Here is a 27,183-nt window from a genome sequence, read left to right on the forward strand (position 1 = left end):
TGAAGGAAAGTGGTGAATTAAACCTGATGAACATCTCAAAATTGAAGATGTGAATCTCATACTTTATGCAGATGTTATATTTTTATATAAATCCAGGACAAGTTTTCAGGATACCCTGACCAAATTGAATAACTGCTGTAATAAATGTGGTATGAAGATCAACATTAAAAACATGAGGACATTGAAAACATCAACTGCATCCTGAATGGAGAACCTATAGAACAAGTAAAATATTTCAGCTATTTAAGCACAATTTTTTGAGAAGATGGTAAATTAAATTTGGAAATAGCAGAATTATCAAAATTGGTATGGTAGGAAGTCAACTGAATAAATTTATATGGAATAAGAGAGAGATTAGTCAAACACTAAACTAGCTGTATACAAGACAGTGTTCAAACCAATTTTAACTTATGGACCTGAGAGCTGAGTTAGAAATAAAACTCTTGATAAAAGACTGGAGACCTCTGACAAGAGAATCCTGAGAAAGATTAGAGGACTGAACAAATGGCATCAGTGGCAATATCATATTAAAAATGAGGATATTAGGAAAGAACATGACATTGTTAGCATTCCAGAATGTGTTAGCAGAACTAATCACAGATGGTATGTCCAGCTAAACAGAATGGGAGAGGAAAGATTAGCTAAACAACTGTTCTTTGCCACGATGGCAGGAAAAAGACCCAGAGGAAGACCAGGATGTAGATGGATTGATACAGTAAAAAAAAAGTGACTTAAAAACAGCAATATAAGATCTGATAATATTGGAATGTTGAGAGAGAACCAATTAATGTGGAGGAAAACTGTTGATCAGACGATCCTGTACATCCACTGAGGGTATATGTCAGGAATTTGATGATGATGATGAGTAACCTCTGGGTACCATCTTATACTGTTTTATCAAGAGACAGACCAGGATTACAGGATTTATTACAGGATATATCTTTGTTTGTCATTAACTTAATGCTACAACCTTTTACCACCATACTGTGTATTTATTAACATGTCACAACACATCAATAAATACATGGATGAGAAGTGTCCATTAAAACTGAAATAACATTATTTGGATGCTATTGAAATAATCATGGATACAAAGCATAAATTATTTGATACATTTCACACATATGGCTGGTTTAGGTTGTTGAACATTCCAAAGTTGGAAATAACAGTTCTGCAATGATCAAGAATATAAATTATATATTTAGCTAAACCCTTTATCCAAGTGTAAGCAAACAAAGTTTGTGCCTGAAGTATCTTCAGGACTGGGGCAACTCATGGCAAAGGTGGACTGAGTTCACATCACTTTCCTTAGTATCCCATAATGCAAAACACATCTCCTTGTGGACATGTATAATGCTATGCATTATGGGAAGGGTCACTACCCAGACTGGTTTTGACCTTTATTGAGGCCTCTTCAGTGGGAGCCAGAGGTGATACCAAGGTTGAAGCAATGCAGAAGTCATATTTCCATATGCCAGTTGCCAAAAGGCAACTGGCATATGGAAATATGCTTTTTCAATAATAAGGTGTCACGCCTTATTATTAAAAAAAACTTCCAACTTCCAGCTCATTAAGAATAATTACAACTTTACCATTTCAGGAACAGTGAATGGGAATTCAATGGAAAATAACTGGATAACACTATATCTAGCATATATGGACTCCCAAAAATACACACAACAGACATTCTGGTGCACCTGACAGTCAATTATACTCTAGTTGTCTGACTTCTATGTTCTCAAAATTTTTATCTAACCTTCTCCATAATCTACCAAGTAAATCATAATCATCATAAATAAAAAATTAACTCAAATTTCATCTCTGAAATGATCTCTACACTTCACAGCTTCAGACATTTGCGACTCTGAAAACATAAGTTTTGATGTTTGGTTGTCATTCGTTTACTACTAGAGATAATGCTACAATTCCTGCCTATGGAATTTCCTACTGGCATTCTTAATTTTGATCACAAATATCTTTTTAGTGGAAACATAAGCTCTACAAACACTTCTGCATTTGGTTATCCTCTGTCTCTACATTTATGGAACACCAAAGAATGTTTTTTCACTACAATAAATCGTTGCTCCTCCAGATGGTTTTATTAAGCTGATGATGCATTCTCCATTTGTATATAATCTAATGAGCAATTTGGATACATATGCAATCAAAATTAACTACTTTTTTCCCTTGGATAAAATTCCCATTAACAAAAGAAAATAATGTCAATTTTCTGTGCCTTGTTTGAAAACAAGAACCAAACTTTGGAGACTCAGCAGCAGATTCTGAAGAAAACATTGATTCAGTTAGGGAGGCATGCGGTGAAGTTCTTTTCGAGGACAGAAAAATCCGAACTTCATGTTCTGCAAAAGAAGAAAGCATATTGAAACTTCCTAGCAAGTCAGCATGTGCCCTGGTGAAAAAACATAAAAATGTAAATAAAAGTCATAGCGAGAATTTGGCTTTACTACTTTTAAATTGACCACAAAAGGTCTCACCAAATTGGAAATGAATAAGCTAAATGAGCTGCTGTATTACAATGCTAATTCTTTGACTGCTGACACTATATCTAAGGTATAGATCTGTAATCTTGTTAGAGGCTATTTTGTGTGTGATCATGTTTTCACGAAGTCCTGTAAAATTGATTTTTTCCCCCTTGATTTATTGAGTTTTTATAAGTGAATTGTATCTTTAATATACTGCTGTAGTTTTTAATGTATTTAGTAATATAATTATAGATATATTGTTAAATTTAGGTTTTAAAAATGGCAACAAAAACCCATAAGAACAAAGCTCCTAAAGATGGAAGGAACCCTTTGCTTAGCTGAACAGAAGCACTGCAACACCAGTGTTGAAGATAACTTTGAAATATTCCAATTAAAACAAATTACTAAAGAGAATTAGAAAAAGTCAAGAAATGATTAAAGAAACTGTACAGAAGATGTAAAGAAGATGGGTACTCAGAAAGGAAAAGGAAAATGAGCAACCCCAGAATAAATAAGAAAATGTTGAGGTAGGTAAGGTAACAATGAATAATTATAATAACAATAATATGGTATGGTGATTCAATTATGAAATTTGTGCTTGCTGAAAGAGTCACTACTTCAATGCTTACCTGGAGCAAAAATTAAAGATATGGAAATTTAATGTAATAAAGAAACAGAAAAGAAAAGTAAAGTTCATGATGGTGCTTGTTGGAACTCATGACTTAAGTAATAATGATAAATATAGTATGAGAGTTTTTGGAGGTGTGAAGTGAGTTTAAGGATAAAAAAGATTTAGTATAAGAGAGATGACCTGTACTTGAATAGACAGCAGGAGCCTGGAGAAATTATTAATTGAGTTGAGACCCAATGTAGAGAGTCAAGGAAATTATAATCATGGGAGGAATGGTGAGAATGTACAAGTTCAGCTATGGTATGCAAACATGACAATGATATGAATGTTGCTAAACATAGTTATGAATCTGATGAAGAGGTGGAAATTTACACTCTTGGTTCAGATTTTGAGCATCTGTAGATGCAAAACAGAAAGTTTGCCCATCCGGATCAAGAAGAGTAAATATACAAAAAAAGACAGGAAATAACTTGTCTATACACAAATGCAAGGACCACCAGAACACAGAGGTAGAGTTTGCTGCCTTTGTGAACATGTTTTGGAATAAAATTATTGGTAAAAAAAGTGAAACCTAGCCATTGGAGTCAGCTGTAGTTACTGGAATCGAGTATAAAGGGTATAGTAATTTCAGAGAGGACAGCAGAGATAGAAGAGGAGGAAGAGAGGGCACTACTAATCATACCAGATGATTTGTATCCAGTTAGGGTAGAAAACTGACAAAAGCAATAATAGTAATAATTGCCAGTGAAGTTGAGGCTATATGAGGGTGGGATGTTGCTATAGACCTATGGTTCAGCTGCCTGGGGACAATGAAATGCATCACAAAATTATCCTGATGAGTACTAAGCGAGTAATCATTATTGGTGAGTTAAATTATCCAAACATTGATTGGGTAGAAGAGAAATATCATAATAAGTATCATAATAAGAATGAAGGAGAATTTATTGAGCTGTTTCACGTGCTGCTTGAGAAGGCTAACCTTCTCAAGCAGCACGTGAAAGGAGGACCTTGAGGTCACAGAGAGCTACATTTGATCATAGCATCAGAAGGGGGTCTCAGTAAATAATGACTGTTTTGCCACCAGTTGGTTGCTACTCCTTCTTTAAGCATGTAGATCACCCAAAACAAAAGCCATTTAATGATCGAGATGGAACATCTTCTATCACTCTGGATTGAGGATTGTAACCAAAAAAAGAATACCTCTTAGTACAGGGAATATTCAGGCAAAAGCTCTCAATATTTTTGCATCATTAAAAGAGACTAAATTTCAAGAGGAATGTGAAAGCTTTACTGCAAGTTTAGGATGGTTTGCCCGTTTTAAAAATCAAACTGGACTGCATAATGTAAGAATAACTGGGGAAATCTGCAAGTGCTAATAAAGATTCTGTGGCCAAGTTTCCTGAAAAACTGCAAAGGACAATTCAGGAGGGTGACTATGATGATCGGCAAATATTCAACGTTGACAAAATTAGTCTCTTTTGGAAGCACATGGCAACAGAAACTTTCTTAGCTAAAACTGAAGCATCTCAACGAGGATACAACGTATCTAAAGATCATCTTACGCTTTTATTAGGAGGCAATACAGAAGGTGACTTTCAACTCAAGCCTATGTTAGTTTATCGTGGCAAAATCCAAGATCTGACATTATTGAAGAAATCAGCACAATTGGAAAAGAACTTGGATTTAATGAACTGGATAATGAAGATGTGAGAAACTTGCTCAATTCCCATTCAGAACGTTTAAGTGAGAATGATCTCCTTCAACTAGAAGAATAGCATGCATATGAAGAAGAAGATAAATAATAAGTGCGAATAAGAAGAGAATGTTACAACCAAGAAGCTAACTGCAAAAGAACTTGAGCTAGTTTTTCAATCACACTGATTATGCTAAGGAAATTTTGTTTGATGCTGATCCTGATATGGAACGAAGCTTTGGAGTCCGCCGAAATCTTGATAAAGCAATTGCCAGCCATCGCAAATTGCATGACAAATGAAAAACTCGAGCACAATTCAAACATCTTTACTTAATTTTTTTTTTTTGTAAAAAAAGTAGCTCAATCAAATGTTTAGATTTGCAATCAAATGCCAAATTTAAGCAATTGGTTTTTGTTCTTTGATGATTTTATCCTCTAATACAGCTTATACTGTAATTTTTTTTTCAAATTTACTTTAACTGATAGATGAATTATAATTATTCCTATTGTTTATTGCATTCGCTTAATGCGATTTCACTTAGTACACATTAATTGATGAATTAATTAATCACATTAAGCAAGGTTTTCCTGTATTTACTATCAGATAACATCAGAATTAGCATCCAAAAATTGTACTCATTCTGTTCAAAGGAACTTTTCAGAATTTACTGGAACATTTTACTGTACTCGATATTTACTTCTGTGATAATTTAAAATCTGCTTTTAATGCATAACTATTTTCTTTAATGAGAAATAACTAATTTAGATGGCTCATAAAACAGTTACATAAACTATTATCATTATAATTAATTCCTGATATATGGCCAAAAGGGCTGTGCAAGATATTAGGATAGTAAGAGTATAAACTCAATTGTGTAGTACTAACTTCTTATCAAAAATTTCAAAAAAATTAGTCACTTATTTGTTAGATTTTATATTTCAGCCTTCTAAGGCACTTGGAATTGTATTACTACCCCTAGATCTTCCTATGTTATTTTCCTGTTTTGCCAATCTTCGTTTTCCAATTCTGTTTAAATGACTATATCATCTAAGATTAGCCCTGTTCTCACATTTCTGAATGCTATCAATGTTAAATTCCTTCTGAATACTTTCATTTTTCAATATGATTTTGCCTCTGATTTCAACTATTCATATCCAAATTATTTTCAGAGCTATAATATCTGTGAACTCTGCCTCTGACATAAGAGTTCAGCTCCCACATCCATAACTTAAAATTGGCTGACATCTGTATAAAGTAGAGCCTGAGTTAACATTTCCAATTTTGATATCGGATTTAATGCCACATTCCTTCATAATGTGATCCATGATTCTGTAATGACTGCATGAATATTCTTATTCCTTCCCTCCTCTTTTACCTTGTGGTGTCGAGGATTTTCTATTCACTTAACTGCTACTGTATCAAGGATAAGGTGGTTAGCCCAATGACTCTCAGTGTATCCAATGCCTATAGATGTGTGCTCACGGGCAGTTTTGCCTGTTCTGGGGGATGAAAAACTCGATTTTTCTGATGAAAAAAATCCCCTACCTCTGTATGAGACTGGCTCACCTTTAGTCGAAAGAGACCAGATAAAGGTTCCCCATGTCACGGACAGGAATCGAACCCAGGTCTTGCTGACCAAAGGGCTTCGTCTATACCGACTGAGCTATGGAGGCTCATGAATCTTGACAAGGAATATTATTCTTACATTGCTTCATGTTGTATCGCAATGTCAATTGTGACATCGTGGGCAATCGAATTCTATTATCTATAGATTTTGCTGGTAATCTAATCAATCTGTTTGGCAGAATATACCTTAACCACTACAAGCTGTGAGCATCCAAGCAAATGTGCCCTATTCAAGATAAAAGCACCCAATAATCACTGCCCTTTTTGAACTCCATACTACCTTTTCTAACGATTGAAATTTCACACTATGATTTTAAAATCCTGTACTCCACTGCACTATAGTGGCACATGATGCTACATGTGCCATTTACATGTCAGTGTAAAATCTTCTCTTTGTTATATTTATTCAAAATTTCTTTATCTCATTCTACTGAATTCATTTGTTGTCTCTGTCATTCTGAACTTCACTATTTTGTTTCTTTGAATTTTTTCTTTTCCAATGTCATCTTTTTTCAAGCTAATTACTCATGACTCTGTCCAGATTCCTTTTGCCAAGTGCACTTATCTAACAAGAACTTTTTCTATTACCAACGATTTCACAAGCATTATTCATACTTAATTGGAATACCAGATAATCCTCTTCTTTAGACTAAAAATATGTATAATATATCATGCACGTTGTTTTCAGCAACACTCACAAAGCCACTCTAACCTTCATGTTGTCTGGAATTATAATAATGCCAAGTAAATGATCACTGCTGAATGAATTACTGAAACAATTCTTATAGGCATGGAAACATTTATTTTCCATTTTACTTTAAATTTTCTTCAAGAAGGCACTCTCTCTCTCTAAGATAAGAATCAAGCAATTTGTAACTGACTTTCATCAAAATTGCTATCGTTCTTTTCTACCTGAACCAAATCTTTAAGCTTGAACATAATTACTCATAAGAGACAATCTTCTGAATACTTAGATCAAATTCTTACATTAGAGATCTTAGTAAATGTCTTTCTCCTGTTCTAATTAAATTATTTTTCATGCAGAAAATTATCAGAAGAATCCTGGCCAATCTGGATATCAAAAAATCTTGTGGATCCATTGTCAATTCACCAAATGCTCTAAAAATCTTTTTCTCTTATCATTTATTCTGCAAAGTAGAAATTAACCCTTATCCTATCCTATTTATAAGAAGAGTGACCATTCTTTGGTATCAAATTATCATTCCATTGCTCCCACTTCAATTCTTTCTAATTAACAGTTCTTCATGAGGAAGTGGAAGTGATCGGTAAGGAGATACTGGAAGTTAAAGCTGAGTTTAATGTGTTAAACAGAGAAATTAGGACTATAGAGATTACTTTAGCTGAAGTAACTAGAACAGGATTACATATGGGTGAGTCTTTGGTGAATGATTCAGTAATAAATAGTATGGGAGTGATTGGGAGTCAACATAATAAAACCACAAGTGGCCAAGAAGAAATGAGATGTAGTGAGAGTGGGGGGGTAAGTAATAGAGAGTTGAGTAATGAAGCTGGGAGAGTCATGCTGAATAGTGTAGAGAATGAGTCCATGAGTGTGAACTTGAATGAAGTTAATAGTGGTAAAATATATGGTGATTCTATGATTAAGGGTATGGAGAGTGGTATGCATGAGGAGTGCTTGGCTGATGGTACAATAGAAAGAGTGGCTTTAGCAATAAAGAGAGGGCATGAAACAGACAAGATGATAGTTATGGTGGGTACGAATGACCTGAGAGGTAGTATAAATCGGGTAGGAAAAGATTTAAGAACATTATTAGATATTGTGAAGAGGAAAAGTGTCAATGGGAGAATAGTGTGTGTGCTGCCTCGTTTTGACAATTACGAGTTAAGTAGACGAGCAATGATAATGAATGATATGATTGCAAGAATGTGCAGAAAAAGAGGTCTGGAGTTTGTTGATGTTTGGAGTGTGTTTGAAGGAAAAAGGCAGTTGTATGCTAGAGATGGACTGCATCTTAACATGGAAGGACATAAGAGATTGAAGAAGTTATTGTTTTCTGAACAGGTTGAAGTTATTGGGCAGGGAAACTAATATTGAAAAGGTTGAGTGTAAGAGAGAGAAACTTTAGCACTGATTGTGTATTTATTGATCCTTATAGGCAGAATAAATTGCAGAAGAGAGGGGAAAAAAATCGGCATAGGACTACGGTAGTTAGTGACTTATATATCAGTTCTAAAGCCGGTACAAGATCTAGAGGGAATCTGCAATTTTTGTATACCAATGCTAGAAGCATTAGAAATAAGAGAGAAGAATTTTTGGCATTAGTCAGTGAAATCTCACCAAAAGTTGTAGGCATTAGTGAAACTTGGCTGTCAGCAGAAGATGTGGTCACTGGAATTGAATGTGATGGGTACAGTATTTTCAGGGAGGATAGAGAAGATAGAACAGGAGGAGGAGTACTGTTGATGATAGCTGATGTGTTGCAGCCAAAGAAAGTAGTATATCATGATGATAGACATGTGAATGAGAGTTCATTTGAGGCAGTCTGGTGCGAAATAGTGACCAACGCAACCAAATATACAGTTGGATGCTGCTATAGGCCAGGGAGTACAGGGGGAGATATTGAATTCATGCATCAGCAACTTAGTGCAATGAGTGAAGGCTTAGTGATTATTATGGGGGATTTTAATTATGGTGATATCAATTGGAAGGAGGAAATATCACGTAGCAAAAAGGAAATGGAGTTCATACATCTGCTACGAGATAATTACTTGAAACAGCACGTAACTGAAGGGACACGTGGTGTGAGAGTGTTGGACCTGGTTATTGGTTCAGAGGTTATATGCATAAGTAAGGTGACCTCGTTACCTCCAGTTGGTGAAAGCGATCATGTGGTATTGACTTGGGAGGTTGCAAAATCTGTGGATTTTTCTATTAAAAAGGGGTATGTACGGAACTACAGGTTAGGCAATTATAACAAGCTTCGGAGTGAGCTTGCAGCCATCCCATGGCAGAACATATTGCAAGGGAAAGATGTTAGCAGTGCTTGGGATAAAATCAGCGGGTATCTGAGGAAAGCAATATCAGATTGTGTCCCCATGGTCAGGAGGTGAAACAAGGCAGGCATTAGATGGATGAGCAGTAGTATCAAGCTTGAACTACAAAAAAAGAAAATGTTATGGAGAACTTACAAGGAGAAGGGTGATCAGGACACCCATGAGCAGTACAAGGCTCAAGCTAGGAAGGTTACCAGCATAGTAAGAAAAGCTAAATCAGATTATGAGAAGACCTTAGCCAAAGAGATCAAGGGTAATCCCAAAGAGTTCTTCCGCTATGTGGCAAGTAAGAGGAAGAACGACTTCGGAAGGATAACCTTAGTGGGTGCTGATGGTATTGAGGTGACAAAATCAGATGTAATAGTCGAGTTACTGAGTGATCACTTCTCAAAAGTCTATCACCCAAGTGAGGATATCTCTATACCTATAGCAATACCTAATGTGAGAATTGAAGCTAAAGAATCAGAGGTATTAAATATATTGCGGAACTTAAATGCAAACACTGCGGTAGGCTTAGATGGAATATCAGCTCGGGTGTTGCGTGAATGTGCAAATGAATTGTCAACCCCTCTTACCTGGATATTTAATTTAAGTTTGAACTCTGGTATGGTCCCTAGGGAGTGGAAGTTAGGCAAAGTGGTTCCTTTGCATAAGGGTGGCTCTAAAACTGCAGTATTGAATTACAGACCAATCACCATCTCAGGAGTAGTGGTAAAAGTATTGGAAAAGTTGGTTAAAGACAAAATTCAAGAATGGGTGGATCAGGATATGATACTCTATAGAGGCCAACATGGTTTTGTTAAAGGTAGATCCTGCCTTAGCAATCTATTAACTATCCATAACAGAATAACATCAGAGTTGGACAAAGGAACTGGCTACACAGTGGTACTTCTGGATTTTGCTAAGGCTTTTGACAGGATACCCCATAGAACACTGTTACGCAAATTGGAGCAGATGGGAATGGATATTAAATTGGTGATATGGATAAGAGAATGGCTCAGGGAGAGATACCATAAGGTGGTGTATGGAGGAGCCGAGTCCAGAATGAGGCAGGTGGCCAGTGGTGTGCCTCAGGGCTCTGTGCTTGGGCCAATGTTGTTTAATTTGTATATAAATGATATAGGAAACGGCTTAAAGGGAGATATTCAGTTGTTTGCTGATGATGCAAAGTTGTGTAGTGCAATAAAAAATCAAGCTGATGTTGAAAGTTTGCAGGAGGATTTAAATAAGCTGGTAAAATGGGCAAAAGAAAATGGATGTCAGTTCAATGTGGAAAAGTGTAAAGTCTTGCATTTTGGGATTAAAAGATTACCAGCTGTGTACTACATAGATGGAAAGGTACTCCAAGAGATTGATGAGGCTAGGGACTTAGGGGTATTGGTAGATAAGGAGATGAAGTTCAGAGGACACATTGCTAAGGTGTCCAAGATTGCACATAGGATTACTTGGTTGTTGAGGAACACACTGACATCCAGAGATAAAGAGGTTATTATTCCCTTTTATAAAGCATTGATACTTCCACATTTGGATTACTGTGCTCAGGTCTGGTCACCTGGATTCCTTGGAGATGAGGAGGCTGTGGAGAGGGTTCAGAGAAGAGTGACCAAGTTGGTGAGTGATATAAAAAATGCTCCCTACATTGAAAGATTGAGAGCTTGTGGATTGCAGAGATTGGTTGATAGGCGAAGAAGAGGGGATATGATAGAAACATTCAAATTACTAAAAGGTTTTTATAGGATTGATGCAGGGGAAATGTTTCAGCTGTGTGATAGTGATGGAAGAACAAGAGGTCATCTCTGGAAATTAAAGAAGAGTGTGGTTAACAAAGGTGTCAGAACAAGGTTTTTTGCCTGGAGGGTGGTGAATGAGTGGAATTCATTGCCTGACTTTGTTGTGAGCTCTTCATCTGTAAATGAATTCAAGAAGAGATATGACAGATATTGTTTTGCTAGTTTGGGTCTCCCGCGATGAGTCTACTGACTCCATGGAGATACCCGTAATAATAATAATAAAATAACAGTTAACTTCTATGCTACTTGAAAACCCCTCATGTAATAAGTGAATGCCTCTGGATTTTGCCACTGTTGATCACCAAAGGATCATACTGTTTATGCTATAAATTTCTGGATAAATGCTATGGAAAAATGTGGATACTCTTAATATGTCTAATGCATCTGACTGGGTTTGACTTACTGAATAAAAGAGATGATGTGATGTACTTCCCTATGGAACTACACCACAACCATCTCTTTTATCCAATAAGCCTTGAACTACACAGATGAATGACACCTCTAGAATATCTACGAAACTGAATACTAATCTCCTGGACATTCTCCAGCAAAGTTAAAAAAAAAAAAAACGTAATTATGTTTTGTTTAAAATAACTGTTTCTTCCTGTCTTGCTTTTGATAATATATCTCGAGACAAGATCAGATTTCTCTTTTTGGAATAACTTTACCTCCAGTCTTTTTTGACATATATAAATATTGCTTCTTCAGCAGGTTCTCTCCCCCCTTGTCTTGTTTAGTCCTCCAATATGGTACTTTGCATCTGCAGGAATAAAATTTCATACATTTTAAGAAAACAATGTGCTGCAGAATTTTGTGTAAAACATTGAAAAAGTACTCAAGCAATATTACACAAATATCTATGAGTAGAGACAATATTCCAGTGGGTAAATATCCAGTAAAGTCATTTTAGATATGACTATCATGAAAGGAGACTGAATGTTGATGAAGGACCAAAGGTGGTTATAAAAGGTTCACAACATTGATACAGTCAGATGAAATATGTGCAGAATGTGTTCTTTGTATCTTAGTGATGAACCAAAATGAATTTTTAACGAATTTTTTTGAAATTTATCATCACAACAGATGAGAGCTTGCAAAACCTCCAGTATATCAGTATTTCAATCATACTGAACCAACTTTTCATCCTCTTTCTGCAGCACATTGTTTTGAGTATACGTATAAAATCTATTCTATTTCTGTTCTTTGAAGCAGTCTACCTCACACTTTCCCTCAAGTTCTATGATGTGTGATCTGTGGGTGTGATCGTTCTTATGCAAAATAAGACAGGATGAAGTTTTTGGGGCACTGAAGTTGACAAGGGTGTCATCACTCTACTGGAATATAACAAGGAGGTATTTAAGGTAATGGTTATGGAAGATATAATGGCATAGTTTGAAGAATTTGAGCTCTGCAAGGTTTGTCAAAGAATGGAGTGTACTGTCATCAGCATAACTAGAACAGAATTTGAAGTTAGTAATAGAAGATCAGAGACAGATATGCTATAGCAAAAAAATGGTTAAATAATTTATGTGGAGCACCAAAGTCAGGTATTGCAAAATGGAAAAGCTGCAGGTAAGGATGCAGTCATAGCCAAACTTCTAAAAACAGATGAGGAAGTGAACTACAGAATCTTGGTGTAATGAAACATTTTACCCTATGTATGAAGAAAAATAATGGACCAAGAGCATGGAAAAAAGGCTACCCTTATTTTGATACATAAGAAAGGTGAAGTAGAAAACTTGATTTATTGACCCATCAGTCTACTGTGGTTTACAAAGTATTTATGAAAGTCTTGCTCATAGGCTTTGTGCAACTATAGATCTTGCACAACCAAAAGAACATGCAGGCTTATGAAGCAGCTTTAGCACAATGGAACACATTCAAGTTGTACAACAGATTACTAAACAATGTAATATATATCAATTACAATTATGTCTTAGTTTTACCAATTATGAGAAAGCCTTTGATTCAATAAAAACTTGTGCAATACTTAAAAGCACTACAAAACCAGTAAGTGGAGAGGATCATATGTTAGGACCATCAAATCAGCATACCAATGCATTAGCAACAATTCCTTTCAGCAGAAACATCCCCACTGTGAAAATAAAGTCATAAGACAAGGTGACACAACATCTACAAAACTATTCACAGCATGCCTAGAAGAAATATTCAAACATCTCTAAGGTGGACAATGATGGTGGCAAGAAGACATATTGGAAAAAAAAAAAACAGTCTGAAGATAAATGGATGATATTTAAGTGATTACGCTTTGCAGATGACATAGTTATCATTACCTAAAGTCTGCATTAATTACAAACTCATATTTGTGAACTCCAAGTTGCTGAAAACAGTTGGCTTAAAGATAAACCTAAAGAAGACCAGTTATGTTCAATAGCTATATACAACCACAAATAATAAAAATCAATGATGATGAAATTGAACAAGTGGATCATTACATATATTTAGGATAACAGATATCAATGGATCAAAATACCATGGAAGAAATCAAAAGATGAACAATGCTTGGATGGAAAGCATTTGGAAAATTATAGTCAATATTCAAAAGCCAATTACCATTATGCCTGAAAAGGAAAGTTTTTAACCAGTGCCTTCTCCTTATATTGACATGAAACACAGACATTAAATGCAAACGAAACTCAAAAACGAAGAACAACACAATTTAGTTAGTATGAGAAGACATATACTCAGTATAACAAGGTTGGATAGCAAAAGGAATACTTGGATAAGAATTGAAACCAAAGTCTCGGACATTATAGAAAAGTGAAACATCTGAAGTGACAGTGGATTGGGCATACTGCTCAAAAACAAGACCATCGATGGTACTAGATTGGATTCCATGACAGGAAAAATGACCATGATGGCAGACAAAATTGCAATGGACTGATGAAATCATCAGATTTTTCAGGTGAAGAAAAGTCATTGAGACAATCTTAGAAAGGCATTCAATTCAGCAGTGAAATTGTTGATGATAAACAGAAGATCATTAATGTATGAGGGGGGGGGGGAAGAAGCATGATGGGGAAATCTGAAGAGAGAGAAGAAACCACCCACCATGACAAGCAGTGAATGACTATAGAGAAAACTGACAATCCAAATGTAAAGAGTGGATGGCAGACCGTAAAGCAGTTTCATAAGTGGGGTATTTGTGCCAGGCCAGAAAAAATGCATTAGAAATATTGAGTGGGAGCATAAGTTTCTAAATCTCTCAGTGGGTTGTGTTAAAGGTGCACGATGATGATGATGGCAAGAAGATCTAAGAAGATTCAGAGTGGCAGAATCCAAAGTAGTGATCACTAATTAACTGGTTTGATTTCATATGGTGGAGAACAATGAGACAATAATATGATGGCTGATTATCTCTCTTCTTTGGGATGTGTTGAATATAAGTTTGTTTCTATGATACAAGAGTGATTCTGAATAAAAATAATAATGTAAGATTATATAGATGTTAATTCTGGAGAACAAGTTTTAAACACAAGTAGAGGGTACTACAAGGACCAAAAGTTTTGCTGGTATCAAAGCTATCCAAGATTCTTCTGATGTTTTTTTACTGAAAAACCAGGAGAGGGTAGTGAACTGTTTTTAAAGACGTGTAGAGGATTTGATTTGGTCAATGATGTAGGAGTTGGAAAAGAAGAAATGATGTAAGCTAGCTCTGTCTTTCAGTGATGTTATTTATGAGTGTAGCATCAGGATGTTTCAGAGAGAGAGATATATAGTATGGAAGAACAAAAGTTGTATCCAATGATCTTGATGTGGACCATAATGCTTGAAATGCCAGTTGTGCAGAAAGTAAGTTTTCTGCACTTGGCCTTTCAAAGTCTGATTTTAATTTGCTGATGGTTTCTTTGCAGCTGTTGTTAAGATGTAGTATAGACTGAGTATGAAGCTGGAGTTTTGGTCTTGAGCTACTTGTGACCCAAGTGGCTTCTGTTTGATTTTTATTTCTTCTAAATCTGCTAAGAGAGAGAGAGAGAGATGTGGAAATCTGTCAGCAAAATTTGACTCTTTTGAATCAAACTAACTTTTAATCATCCATAATCATCAGTAATGAACCACAAAAACAGCAATTAAACATTTGGAAATGCAAACTCACTTCTACTGAATAAATTTTGTACAGCAGGCACCTTCATCTAGAAAAGTGAAGCTGATATTATTTTTATTTATTTGACTCTAAAGGCACTAAACAGATACCACTGAAAAAACCCGACTGGTGAATACTGTGCAAGAACTCCATGTGCACTAAATTTCTTCTAAATTGCACATTGCAGGTGCAATTGGCAACCTATCATTTAGAAAAATGTCCATTATTCTTCATGAAACTGCTGTATGTTTTTTTTTTTTTTTTCAGGACAATGTACAATAACATATAGTGCATGGGCACAGAGGATATCAGCTGAAAATCCATTCAAAACATGCACAAAAGTGAAGCAAACTCTCATCACTACTATACATGATATCTTAATGGGATATTGCACATCATCTCTCCTATTGCTGTTATCCCTTCACCCTTTTGAAAATGCATAGAGGGATATCAGTCTGAAATGGAAATGAAACCAAAATCCAAGGACACTGCAGTTAGAGAATTATGTGAATAGTCTCACTATTTTTCAAGAATTCCTTTTATAAGTCAGGATAATAATGGATTACTGCACACAATTTTGATCAGCAAGATTTTTATTCGATGCCAAGAAAATTGAAGGCATTCAGGAGAGTTACAACTAAGTGTCTGGAATTCATAATAGTTATAAGAATCAATTTGGTTAGCTGTAATTTGAATTCATCTGATTTTGAGATGAAGAAAAGAAAACTGAAGTATAAAAATTTAGTGAAGAGAGAACAAATATAAAGAATGGATTTGGACAATGGATACAGAAGCGGTGAATTTATGTAGCTTTAAGAAAATTAGATAACTAGTACAGGTAGAAGGGGTAATTAGAATTAATTAATGTATAATGATAACATAGCCAGGACATGTGATCAGATCTAGCACAGAGGCAGGCTCACCAAACTAGCTAATGGTCTGCTTCTGTCCTTTGCAAATGCAGTTGTTGCCACATGGCTTCCTTTTCTGAAACTTCAGACTTCCTTTACCAAAGGCAGAGTGTCTCAGGACTCTTTACATTCCACCCTGCTTTCTTTCTCCTGTACATAAGTGGCCTTCTCACTGACTTCAAATCTTACTCGTAGCTACTGATTACAATACACTTCATTTCTCTTCTTCTTTTGACAAATGTGTAGTGCACAATTATTTGATGTTCAAGATTTTCCTCAACCAATGCCTTAAACTTCAATCTCTTGGAATTCTTCAGCAGGCCAAGGATAAACTTGTGAACCTCAATGCTACCAAAACATGGCTCACAGTTTTACTTCTCAGAAGAAAGATCTCATTTCACTTCCTCTTATCTTTGATAATATACTAACTTATAATCTCTATCCTTTCCTGGCAGAAATACATCTCAATCTCATCAGCAAAAATACATCAGCCGGCCTGGTTGGCTGAGTGGTTAGCATATCCCCTCTCCAGCCAAAAGGCTGCGAGTTTGAATCCCGCTGTGGGCATGGATATTTATGATTGTGAAAATACTAGCATGGGCAGTAGATGGTGTTGGTGTAATTGTAGTTTGTTACAGTTGGTGGATTGAATAGTGGAGACAGAGTTGTGAAGTAGGCCCTCTCTTGACGAGTCCTTGGACTCCCTGAAGATGTCAGTAATAATAATAATCTCAAAAAATCAGGGTGTCTTTTTCCAAGATATCTAAGCCTCTGTATAATTGTTAACATGAAATAATTACTAAACCTGTCAAAACTTGGAATATTGCTCACAAATTTTGGATGGTGCACCAAAAACGTCCCTAAAAATGCTCGATGTTGTTAATTAGAAGAGGACAATCTAGCTGACTTCTCCCCCACCCACCAGTAGATGTCAGTTAATACCCCTTTACAGTCAACTTCTCACCTACCAAAATATTTTTCTTCCCCATCTTTTATACCATCTATTGTTCTTTGGAAGAGACTCTCTCATACTGACTTTGCCAAGGACTACAACCTTCAGCCATTCAAGAGACACAAATTCTTACTTTCCCTAAAAATCTCTTGCCACATATGGCACTGATGTGGTTCACACTGTGAATCACATCAGTGCCATTTATATATATGAAATATATAAAAAAAAACATAATATCACAACTGAACATATTAGTATTGCTGTTGTTTGATAGTACAGAGGGGAGAGACAAACTATGGATGTATGTGCAAGCCATTCTATAAATGGGTGAATATGGGTTGGCTACAGTGCCAATTACAAAGAATGCAGCTCACCAGTTTTTAAATTTTTATTGTTCTGAGTTACACAGTCATTCTCAGGAACAGTGATTCTACAACTAGAGTAACTTTTCCAGTTACTCTAGTTTTCCTCTCTTAAACATATTTGGTAACAGCATTACAACTCAGTTAAGCTGAAAGCTGGAATTCAATAATTCATGGCTTTGCCATCCTAGATATTTACATTCTCTTCATGGAAGGCCAATAACAATGGTAATTCAGTCAGTTCTCATTATAGCAAACTCCAGGAATAGTTTGTTATAGTCGATAGTCATATAGTAAATTTCCTTTATTGCAGCATTATGCTTGTGGAATTTTATAGTTGGATATTTTCAGTAGTTTTAGTAATTTTACTTACTATAGTGAGTACCTGAAAGGCTTTGGGTTCATTTCTTTAAATGGAATAATTCTGACTGCCATGTTACATTAAAAAAAATTGACCCTGGGAAAAAGTGACTAATGTAAACATTTAGCAACATGTAATTACCTGTATTTTTTTTTTCTGTTTTTCTTCTTTTGATAATCAATAATTCAATGGTTCCAGATTTGCATAGCAGATTTTTTTATTTCTTTCTTTTCCACTAAGTGTGATTTGGCTTCATGGCTATTATAACATATCAAGGAGTCTTCTACTGCATTATTATCAACCTTCCATAGAGTCAAAAGACACATCATTGGAGGCTCACAATCTCATGAAAATGAAGAGTGTGGTGAGTGCAGTTTCTGCACTCACCACACTCAGGCAACGCATTCCACTCACCAGCCACTCTCCATGCAAAGAGCCTGCTCCACACTCCATTGCCCACACCTTGTCTTCCCCTGCACTATGAAAAATCTCCTCAAAATATATAAAATAATAATAAAAAAAAAAAAGAATGAAAAGGCCTTATAAACCCAAGAAATCATGGAAGTTTGTTTGAGCCAGTGTCTACAAAAAATTATGCCATATACAGGATTAAAACATGTAATTCTTATAGTAATCCAAGCAGACGATTAAAAAAACAAAAAAAAAATCCATATTCCTTCAAAAAAGTGGAAGTATTCATATATTTGAGAGAACATGATGTAAATTTTGTTCTTTTCCACAGCATATAGTGGGGGGGGGGGGGGGCTGAAAAGTTTTTATAAACACCTAGAACAAAAATGATATTAAAACAACTGATATAACCCCAAGAAAGAACATATCTTAAAACCCTTTAACCTCCCTGTTCCATCAAATTATAATATTTTGTTCTTTTTCTTTTAGGATATATAAGAAGACATGTTAGACACATCAATTCCTTCATGGTGATTATCACAACTTTTCAGCACACCCTCATAAGCTACAGAATTAAACAATGAACCTCAAACTTTTTGATAGATGCACACCGAAAAAGTGACCACTTATTTCATAAATGATTATGCCCAGAAATTATACACGATAGTAAAGGGGACTAAAACATTCTATACAAGCAAAAATAGAGAGGTTGTTCAGTTATTCAATACTTTCACAAGAGAATGACTATGTACTTACTGCTTAAATTTTCATACCGCAAAGAGCCTTATTATTAGGTTCCGGAGGCTGTGTTCTACTGCAAAGTAAATGAAATGTTAGAAGACCATTAACCTGATTAGAAGAATCTACATATAAAATAATAATAAAAATATAATGAAATCTAATTTCAGCATTTATAATTTGTAACTGATAATCAGAATCCAAAAGTTATAAATAACACAATAATGGTAAGCTCTTAAAAGAGTTGATTGCAGTAAACCCGATAAAGTATAGCATCACAAGCCTTTCTCTTTATACAATAATCCTTAAGGTTTTAAGGATTAACAAGGTTTGAAGAGAAGTTTTTTTTTATATTTTTTTTTATATCACACTTTAAAAAAGATCGAACAATGAAGGCATTCTGAAGGTTGATTCTACAACAAAATATAAGTTTGGACTGCCTATGGATATAACCCTGTTACTGATCAATACTTTGTTTGTACAGGTACTGAGAAAAGTGGAGGAATGATGGATGCTAGTTTAGTTGAATGCCTTCACACAAATACCTAGAGAAGAGGAAATGAGCAGAACTTATCTTACTGAGGAGCAGGGTTAATTAGAGAATGTCATTAGATACTTGCTTCTTCTGAACACTCAAGGATTTTTTTAGACGTTTTTTAGGCATTCTGTCCCGAATGTAGAAACAGCATTCTGTCATAGGGAAGATTTGGAATTTGATGGGAATATACAGTTGTTCAGGATAGTAACGCTTGGAGTAGAAGAGAAAGCCAAGTCTTTGGGAGGTTGAGGAAACTACAGATATTATAATGCCAAGAAAGACTGGAAGTAAATGTTAATCTGAGAAATTATATCTAGTCCTGTCAAAGAATCTAGGCAGTATCATAGGTAAGGAAAGTTAAGAAGGATCTTTTAATGCAAGAAACACAACAGAACTGCATTTTAGCTCATCAAGATAACTATTTTCTATACTCCAACTGAAAGACAAGAGAGGTGTTTTTGATATGATCATGGCATTATCAGATTAAAAAAGTAAAAGCCTTAAATGAAAGTTAAATATATAAAGCCATTATTTATTATTGGTATTTATATGAAAAAAAAAACGACAGAGATGGAATAATGAAACACTGCCTCAAAGTTGACAAATGTAGTCAGCTGAGAAGTGGGCAATATTAATCAAATCAGCAAGCCTGGTTGGCTGAGATGTTACTGCTCTCCAACCAACAGGCTGCAAGTTTGAATCCTGCCACAGGTGTGGATGATGAATTTCATAACTTGGTGTGAGATAGCTTTTCTTAATGGAGACAATGAGGTGGCTTCATAAAGTTCCATGTTTAGTCTCTAGAGCAGGGGTTTCCAGATAATGAAAGAAATAAAATTTTAAAAAATAAAAATCTTTCTCCACCCATAGTACCAAGATACTATAGGTTTATATTATTTTGTAGGTGGGAGCCATATAAAATCATTAACTATTAAAAAACAGCCTTAAATAAATTAAGCAACATCTGTTACAAAGATGAAATGCCTCAGTAGTGACTGCTGTTTAATACTAATAAAGAATTCTTTTGACTTTCTTAAAGTTACTACAATGCTAATTGTAGTAACCTTAAGTAATTGTAGAAACCTTAAGCATTGTAGTAATTTACAATGTAAATTACTACAATGCTAAAGAGTAAAAATAAAAAGCTGCTCAATATTCAAATAAAGTGAACTGTAAGTTTTAATATATTTGAATCTGCTATCCCAGTACTGAGCTTATAAACTGAAGACCATTCGTCAAAGAATACAAAAGTTTCCATGTGGATTTTCATCTAATTTACACCATTTCAACGACTGTTTAAGAAGTGTTTCCATTCCTTCTCAGTACTGATCTAATCTAGAAAATTGTGATGATGATGAGATATTATTTTTCTGCTTTTCTTCTTAACTAAGAGACATGTTTATCATATATATGTAACAGTATAATAAATTATAAGTTATTCTAGTCAGCTGTGATGAACTGCTATAAAAGTAATAAGCTTTATTTTAACTTGCACCAGACAACATGTCATGGTATATGAAGAAATTCAACAATTCCAGAATGATTTCTTTCCCCCATTGACTGCATAATCACATTTATGATACACTGAAACTAATATAAAACACATTCAGCATATCTCAATGCCAGTTTTTGACCATATTAAGTAGGCTTCTATGGCCCACATACATACTTAAAATATTACCATTATAGCCCAATAATGTGCTGAATCCAAAAGCTCTAGTGAAGTTCAAGAAATTTTTCCAGTTTCACAGTTTCAGAATGGATCAACTGTAACAATGAACATTTCTATTCTGGATGAGCTAATAGCCTTACATATGCATGTAATATAAGAGTATAGTTTATAAATAAATACATAGATAAAACACAGGATAAGTTTGTTTTTTTAAGACATAATTTGTGATTGGCATAGAGAAGGAAAGATGTTCAATCTAAATATGGTTAGGAATCTTGCAATGAATTTTTCAGGTTCCAACTTTTTTTTTTTTCTTTCTTTCTTTTCTTTTTTTTCAGCCTTGCTTTCTCTCTGGCAAGCAATGATATCAAAAATATAGACCATAGTTGCTTATTACTTCACTTTTATCTATATTATGAGGACTAACAATCTACCTTTAAATGAAAACTAATAATCTGAACAGATATACAACTATCCCATGACTGAATTTAACAATTTCCTGTGTGAATATTCTAATTATTCTTTAAAAGAAAACATTCCTTATAGTCCATGAATAAGAAGTTAAATTTATCTTGTTACATTTCCTTTTATAATTTTGAATACTTTCAAAGCACTTTAAAAAAATAGCCAGTCGCTATGCAAAATTTATAACTTTTGGATTCTATATTACATTACAGGTTATAAATTGAATGGGAAATCAGATTTCATTATGATTTTATTAATATAATTTATATACAGATTCTAGAACTGTGTAATGGTCTTTTGATTTCATTTATTATTATTATTATTACCTGACTTGGGAACCTAATTTGGAAATACTCTATAGTCTTCTACGGTAACATACCTTGAATGAATCTGAATCACTTGATATTGGCCAACAGAATGGCAGACACAATTTCAACTGTTTTTCATTTTATTGAAAAAAAACAACAACAACAACAACATTTGTTGTGTATGGGGAGAAAAAAAAACTGAGGTTAGGATAGAAATTACAATGTTTCTGAATGTTTTATAAAATTTCAAAAGCAGAAAGATTAGGCAGAATTCACACAATACATATCAGAATTAAACCTCATCAAAGTAATGTAATCATATGTAGTGCATTTCAATCAATAGCAACAGTGATTTCCTCAATTAAGATTAATAAATTTCAGTGTAAATTACAAGTTCAAAAATTACAGTGTATATATTCAACTGAAGGTAGAATTCTTAAGAGTTGTCTTTACCAACTGTTTACTTGATGCTTCAAAGTAAATAAACTTATCAAAAATGATAATTAGATAAGGCCATTACTACTCTCATTAACAAAAGACTTGATAAGTGAGAGATAATTGACAATTGAGTTCAGTTTAGATAAATTATATGTTGCATTTACCACTTGCACTTTGAGGAATTAACTTCACTATATGTGCAATCATCTAGTATACTGGTCATTTTGATAGTACTATATGATTAAGTTTATTTTTATTAACTTTCTATTAACAATTTTTTTTCAAATTAATCAAATTAGTCTGCTATTTGTCAGTATCTTTGCACATTTGGTTTCCAATATGGTCACGTTTAACACTTTCTAGGACATCTAAATGCATTGAATCTACCCAATTCTTGGACATTCTCCGAGTCTTTTCCCTGCAATCCAGACAAGAAACACCTGTTTTTCTATAATTTCCTCTATTCTTTAAGTAAGCATAATGTTTTAGGTTAGTTCTGATCACATATTCTTGAAAGCTAATAATATCTACTATACCACATATGCTATAATGCAATTCTTCCTCCATTCTAGTATTTTCATGAAAGTATTATCTCATAAATGACAGTTTGATTCTTACTGAAATCTAATCACCAAGGGAGTAAAACTCCTTGGACAGACTATAGGTTTATTGATAGCATTTAAAAAATGCTATCAATAGCATGTTAACATTTAAAAAAGTACTCCACTGTTACTTTAACAGTATTGGAGTTGATGTAGTGCTGCTTGGTATATGATTATTCAATTTTTTAAAAATCTTTATCGCTAGTATTTTTTTAGAGATGTCACATAAGGGGTAGTTTTTAAACTACACCATGCTTACCGCATATAGACCATTTAACTTCTACTCTGTTGAGATCATAATAAGGATCAAAATGTTTAAAGCTTGGATTGGGTTGTTTTGAATTATAAGTGAAATAACTAAAGCTATGAGGCCAGTGTGTTACTCTAGACAGCATGTCTGTTTGATATGAATGAAAATCCTTGCCACCCTACATGGGCGTCTGCAGAAACTTTAGGGGGTGGGGCAAATCTTGGAGACAAATAATTAAATCAATAAATTTTTATTTGATTATTTAATTTGTTTTTTTTTTCACAAGTAGATCTGGGAAGAGGGGGAAAGTTCCCCGTTTGTCCCCCCCAGCAGACACCCATGCCACCCTATATGAGACTGGTTAACTCACCTTCAGTCAAAATGCCCTTATATTTGATAGGGTTCTTCGTGACCTAAATGAAGAACCATTATAACAGTGAGATCTGAAGCTCCATATTTCTGACAAAAAAAGCATCACTGTTACCTGCTAAGGAGTCTCATAAAAAAAAAAAATATAATGGAAGACAATATACTTTGCACAATACGGAGCATGCCCTTTCCTGTACAGTATATACTAAAGCCGACATGAAATATAATTTGCCCCCATTTAACATAAACTGCAATCAATTTGATCAGAGAAGGGTACAGAATTAACAAGGTAACTTATGTATATACACAAATGAAAGGAGTATCAGGAACAACAAAAAAAAGTTTCTTGTTTTGGTGAATATGTTGTGGACTCAGATAGGATAGGCAGGATAGCAATAGAGGGATTTGCTGCTAATGATATTAGATAATTTGAGTCCAGTTAGGGTAGAAAGTTGTTTGCAATATTAGTAATGATTGTCCAAACAGTAATGAGTTTGAAGCTATCTGTTGTGAGGTGGAATCTAAGAAGATCAAATACATGATGGAGTATTGTTACAGACCTACTGCATCATTTGTTGTTGATGATGAAATACATCACCAAATGAAACTGATAGGTTCTAAATGAGAAATCATTATGGCTGACTAATTATCCTGAATATTGACTGGATAAGCAGTGAAATCTTGTGAGAAGAATGAAGCTGAATTTATTGCACTATTGCAAGACAACCTCCTCAAGCAGCATCCGACGGAAGAAACTTAGAGAATCAAAGAGTGTTAGACCTGATTATAGTGTCATGGGGGGCGGGGGGGGGGGGAATAGTTAAAGAGGTGGCTATTCCACAACTGGTTGGTGACCATGATCATGCTGTACTGACTTGGGAAGTGGTTAAGTATATATAGATATTCCATTCAGAAAAGGTTAGGTTTGGTCTCATGGCCTCAGATACTAGATAGGAAACATCAAAAAACTCAACTGATGCGATACTGGAATGAATCCCCCCCCCCCTCCCTAAAGTTCAAAGAATAAACAGAATAGGAGTGAAACAGATGTCAACCTTATTAAGCTAGATACCTAAGAAAGAGTAATCTAAAAGAATTATATTGTTAAGCTGCAAGTTAAAGAAAGAATGATTGTCTAAGAGTAACTCTACTGAATGGGGATGATATGCAGGTGACATATCGAGAAGTTTTGTTCAACTAATGGGTGCCCATTTTGCTAAAAGCTATCAACCTGGTGTATGCAATGCTACCTCTAATCTGAATAAGAAATTCAGGCATATGAAGAGGACTTTCTAGAGCTGTTGAATCTCTTTGATAAAACTGTTTGGTTTCATTAATATTGTTAAAAAATAAGTCTGAATAACCATCAACGTCTAAGCTTATCTGTTAGATTAAAGTGAATAGGGATTTGTCAATAATGGCTGATGGGATATCAGTATGGTTGCTAAAGGACTGCACAGCTGAACTGGTTATGCCTTTGACTTGATTGTATAATTTGAGTCCCAGCAAGGAAGATTCCACTAGAATGGAAAGAATGTATGACAATTTATTGCAGAAAGGTGGTGCCCTGATAACTATAGACTTATCAGTATCATTGCAGTGATGGAGATTCTGGAAAAGTTAGTAAGAGCTTGCATACAGAAATGGGTTAATTGACAGAGAATCTATACTATGCAATAAACAGAATGGGTTTACTAAGGAAAGATTATGTTTGAATAACTTACATTTTGTAATAATGTTATAGTTAAGTCAGACAAGGAGAATGAAGAAACCATGATACTTTTGGATTTTGCTAAGGTTTCTGACACGATATCCACATGGAAGGCTGTTGCATATTTTGAAGAATAAAGGATTGGATCATAAAATATTACCATGGATGGCTGACTGACAGATATTAAAAAGTGGTACACGAGTCTTCAAGATTTAAGATAGCAGTAGTGTACCTCGGGTAACAGTCCTTAGTCCATTATCATTCAGTCTTTACATTAATGACAATGGGAAGGATTTGACAGGCCTGACATGCAACACTCTCAGAATGATCTGAATAGGCTGTAATTGTGGACATATGAAAATGGCTATCAGTTATTAGTAAATATTAGTAAATTTCAATATTAGTAAATATAAAGTTATGCATTATGGTATGAAGAGATATCGAATGGCATATTATATTGGTGGGATTATGCTAGAAGAAACTGATCAGGCCAGGGATCTTGGAATTTTAGTATATAGGAAGTTGAAGTTCAAGGGCCATATAGCAAAATGAATACAACTCGGAGAATAATTGCAATGCTGAAATGAACACTAACATGTAAGGATAAGGAAGTCATTTTATCTCTTTGGATATGACTTCACCTGTACTATTCTATGCAGATCTGGTCTCTTGGTTTTCGAGGTGATGTAAATACAGGGGGGGGGGGGAAGAGAGAGAGTGTGCAAAGGAGTATGTTAAAGATGATATCAGGACTGCAGAGTACATTCTGAGAATTTATGGAATGCAGATCTGGCAAAAAGGAGTAAAAAATGACAAAGGTTTTCAAATTTATGAAAGAATCACAGAGTATACCAGTAGATAGAATTTTTCATTTTATGGAAAGTGAGGAAAGGATGGGGGGGATTTAAAGGGTTTATTCTCAACTTCCATGGAAGTTGAGAATAAATGCAGTCAAGAAAGGGATGATAGATTTTTCTAGCAGTATGCAACTAGAATGTATTGCCTCTGAAAGTAGCAAGTGCAGGGAGTGTGAATTCAAGAAAAGGTATGACATCTAGTGTAGGTGATAATGTGGTCCTTGATGAGTCCCTGGAAGTCTCTAGTAATAACAATCATGTTTGGCACTAAGTTTAATAATATCAGCACTAAAGAAGAAATCCTGACTTAAAAGTTTCTACTTACAATCATATTTGGTAAGTAGTAGTTTTTAGGTTCTCCTTAATAACACGTCTGCAGATAATAAAGTTTTGCCTGATCAGCCATATATATGTAGTTAGATGCATAAATCTACTGCTGATAGAAATGAAACCAACCATGTTTATAAAGTAACAAAAATATAGAATTAATATGAAGAAGTTATATATATTGGGAATATATATATATATATATATATATATATGAAATTTACTGCAAAAATTAGAATACTGTTTTGCAGTATTTGCTTTATATAATTGAACGAAGAACATATGACCATGAAAAGACAGACTATTTAATTAACAAAACTAATTAACAGCAATTCCCTTTTGAGTATGACAAAACATCATCAGCATATAAAACTATGAGAACTATGGGACATTTAAAAATCTCTTAACTAGTTATTTAAATATTCTAACATTTCAATGTAGTTGCATGCTCTTTCTCCAGCTGTGGAAAATATACAGGCTCTTCTCTTCCACATCACAGAATTTAGGCTGTACATTTTCAATGTTTATATTACATGTTTGAGTAAC

The 27,183-nt window shown here is 34.6% G+C and overlaps 1 protein-coding gene across 4 annotated transcripts in view; it reads right to left on the bottom strand.

Moving 5' to 3' along the window:
- The window catches only part of CSN1b (COP9 signalosome subunit 1b), a 279,185-nt gene that overhangs the window by 19,551 nt on the left and 232,451 nt on the right, over positions 1–27,183 (bottom strand). Inside the window, exon 14 of one of the 4 annotated variants that reach the window (XR_016549486.1) lies at positions 19,119–19,176. The exons of the other annotated variants lie outside the window; for them this stretch is intronic. The gene's annotated coding sequence lies outside the window, so the exon portion shown is untranslated. The remainder of the gene's footprint in view (positions 1–19,118; positions 19,177–27,183) is intronic. 4 annotated transcript variants of the gene reach the window in all.

The sequence above is a fragment of the Typopeltis vanoorti genome, chromosome 2, assembly GCF_054136105.1.
Source record: "Typopeltis vanoorti isolate ZY-2024b chromosome 2, IOZ_Tvanoo_1.0, whole genome shotgun sequence".
Taxonomy (NCBI): domain Eukaryota; kingdom Metazoa; phylum Arthropoda; class Arachnida; order Uropygi; family Thelyphonidae; genus Typopeltis; species Typopeltis vanoorti.